General features: G+C 39.3%; 1 long non-coding RNA gene across 1 annotated transcript in view; it reads right to left on the bottom strand.

Annotated features, from left to right (window-relative positions):
- Nucleotides 1-3,498, bottom strand: part of LOC101243298 — a 17,990-nt gene that overhangs the window by 7,862 nt on the left and 6,630 nt on the right. Inside the window, exons 6-11 of the long non-coding RNA XR_003396931.1 lie at nucleotides 3,255-3,312; nucleotides 3,070-3,179; nucleotides 2,640-2,720; nucleotides 2,172-2,273; nucleotides 1,696-1,774; nucleotides 294-346 (exon numbers count right to left, since the gene is read on the bottom strand). This is a non-coding gene — a long non-coding RNA (rho guanine nucleotide exchange factor 12). The remainder of the gene's footprint in view (nucleotides 1-293; nucleotides 347-1,695; nucleotides 1,775-2,171; nucleotides 2,274-2,639; nucleotides 2,721-3,069; nucleotides 3,180-3,254; nucleotides 3,313-3,498) is intronic.

Raw genomic sequence — 3,498 nt, 5'->3', positions numbered from 1 at the left:
TGTCACCCCAGATTTTACCCTGCTGTTAGGTGTCATATAAAAACAAGCAGGGCCAAAGTATATTGCATTCACCACATTAATCAATGAGGTTCCCTATGTTTGACAACTATGAGTGTAACTGTATTTTAACAATGTCACCCCAGATTTTACCGTGCTGTTAGGTGTCTATACATACAAGCAGAGCCAAAGTATATTGCATTCACCACATTAATCAATGAGGTTCCCTATGTTTGACAACTATGAGTGTAACTGTACATTAACACACAACATTTTAAACATAGAAACAACATTACCTCTTCACTGACGTCGTCTGACATGTCAATCAAAGTCTCCTCGGTCACCGTCCCTGCGGGTAGGGGTGGGTTAGTATGGGGTGATATGGGGTGATGTATATGATGCTATGTATATTGTAAGTAATATAATGTTACTACTATATAGTAGGTTGGGGGAAGATGGGACACCTGTCCCTTTCATTCTATTTTCTCGTCCCATTTAGTGGTAAACAAAGAACATTCAAAGAATTATAAAACCATATCCTTACGACTCCCATAAACGGTTGCTAATTGTTTAAAACACGATCAGGATACTTGGATATTATGTGTTAAAAGTGTCCCGTCGACCCCACCCTACTATATTTGTAGCAATGTTTGATGATAAATAGTATTTCTCGACCAGGGATATGTTCCTAGGCCTAAAGTATTAGTTTGACATTAACATGCATGGTAGCAGAAGTGACAACTATATAGGTTGTTGCTACCATAAGTATTAATATTCTGACAATAATTGTATAAAGATGGTGCTTAAGATTTAATCCAAAAGCATCTTAGACATATATTTATAATATAAATATATATAGTAGGGTGGGGGAAGATGGGACACCTTTAGCACACAATATCCAATTATCCTGATCGTGTTTTAAACGATTAACAACGCTCTATGGAAGGAAACAGTTTTATAATTCTTTGAATTTTCTTTGTTTACTACCAAATTGGACGTGAAAATAGAAAGAAACCTTGTCCCATCTTCCCCCATCTACTATATATGCTGTAGGGTATATTAAGTTTAGACGATATCTTCTGGTTAATAAGGTCACAACCACAATTATATAACACTTGGCAGAAGATGCCTTTCACACTTATATAGTATGGTGGGGTAAGATGGGACATGTTTTCATTTTCTTTTCTCGTTCCATTTGGTAGTAAACAATGAATAAAAAAATACGACTGGAAAATATGTTTTTGGATGATAGCATAACGGTATCCATCTCACCCCACAGACAATATTATACAATACATCTGGCAGTAACAGCTTATATATATATATATATATATATTATTATATTAATATATATATACTAACATTTCAACATGATTGACAGGTGTCACTCAAATCCTACCACATAACAAACTATCTGTTGTAATCTACGCTGAAATATTAATTTGTATTTCAGATTATGTTAAAACACACTAGTGACCTCACAAACATGAAACAGACACACTAGTGACCTCACAAACATGAAACAGACACACTAGTGACCTCACAAATGGGCAGGAAACCTCGCGCCTGAACGACTTCCTACTTTCAATTATGACACAACGCAGGGATTATGACATCATAAATCAACACGGATCATAGAAAACATATAAAACATGAATTATTGTGACATAATAATAATGTTTGTGACATCATAATCACCTGTATTGTCATCTACGTCTGTAACAAGGGGATTCCCCGCCTCAGTAGGTTCAGGGCTCTTGTTTCTTAAACTTTCAACCTGGGAGCAAATATGGAGGTTATTTGGGACCAAATATGATCGAACTTCACATTAATACTTTGGTTATAGAAGTGGTTCTCCAACCCTGGCCTGGATTCAAACCCAGGATCCCTGGTTCTCCAACCCTAACCTGGATTCAAACCCAGGATCTCTGGTTCTCCAACGCTGGCCTGGATTCAAACCCAGGATCCCTGGTTCTCCAACCCTGGCCTGGATTCGAACCTAGGATCCCTGGTCCTCCAACCCTGGCCTAAATTCAAACCCAGGATATCTGGTTCTCCAACCCTAACCTGGATTCAAACCCAGAATCTCTGGTTCTCCAACCCTGGCCTCAATTCGAACCCAGGATTTAGACAACAACAGCTCTCTGGCCCCATCACCAGGTTGAAATATTTACCTTCCAAAGTTGTTTCTCGAGGTCTTGTTTGAGCTTCTGTGCCGTACCAAGGTCCAAAAGTAGTTTATGGATCGGATTCTTTGCGTATTCCTCCTTTATTCTCTGTATGTTACAATGTATTGTGTGATGAACAATGGGAGTATAGGGGTAATACTGGGCAACACTTATAAAACATGGATGACATCATATGTTTTAACATCCCTGTTTAAGCCTAAACCAGCTTTTACCCTGATGTTAGGTGTCCCTACAAACATAGGTGTCCATACAAACATAAGTGTCCATACAAACATAAGTGTCCATACAAACATAAGTGTCCATACAAACATAAGTGTCCATACAAACATAAGTGTCCATACAAACATAAGTGTCCATACAAACATAAGTGTCCATACAAACATAAGTGTCCATACAAACATAAGTGTCCATACAAACATAAGTGTCCATACAAACATAAGTGTCCATACAAACCTCAACTTCTGCCGTCTCCTGCAACAACATCTTCTTAATCGTTTCAACTTTCTCGTCATAAAACGTAGTTTTCCCCGTCGACTGTAAAACAGGTGCCATTATCATCCAATAATGGGCGGTTGGTGTGCGCTCAATCTAGAGGGTATTGTTCGAGGCTCGTTGCTGCTACCATTGTGGGCGTATGTGTTCTTGGGCAAGACACTTGACCACAATTGCTACAACCCAGTGGTCACTAATGGGTTGTCCAAATTGTCAGCCACACATAAAAATCACACCCACAAAGTTACATATGTGGTAACTCGTAAGCGGGCACGAGGTATATGAAACAGAACACCTGTGTTATAACAACTGTCGTTTCCCCACCATGCGAGGATGAATAAGTTACACACATGCAAGTGTCATTATGATGTCATCAATACACCAAACTCACCTGTTTAGGTTTGGCTTGAACCTCAGTATGGATGGGTGAATCCCCTGATGCGAGATTATTATTGTGGGTGACTGGGGCTCCAAGAAGGGTGAGTGCAACGTAACTATCCGCTGTGGGGTATATGGGGTTAGTGGGGTGTTAGGGGTAAATATGGGTGGAATGTAAAACATGAAATATAAGTTTACCTTTAATCAACTTGACTACTTCAACATGGTTGCATTCCGTAACCTTTGACCCATTCACCTGTGATTAGGATTTAGATTAATCTTTGAATTTCATATGGGTGAGGTCTTACAGTGAGGCATGCCATGGAACCTGGGATTTAGACCAGAATTGGCCCATTACCCCAACATTATATATGCACATTCTATTCTATAAAGGTGAGGTCCTACAGTGAGGCACGGCATGGGACCTGGGGTTTAGAGCAAA

Source organism: Ciona intestinalis, unplaced genomic scaffold (assembly GCF_000224145.3).
Source record: "Ciona intestinalis unplaced genomic scaffold, KH HT000142.2, whole genome shotgun sequence".
NCBI classification, from domain to species: Eukaryota; Metazoa; Chordata; class Ascidiacea; order Phlebobranchia; family Cionidae; genus Ciona; species Ciona intestinalis.
The sequence above is the reverse complement of the archived record's forward strand: the minus strand, read 5'-3'. Positions and strand labels throughout refer to the sequence as shown.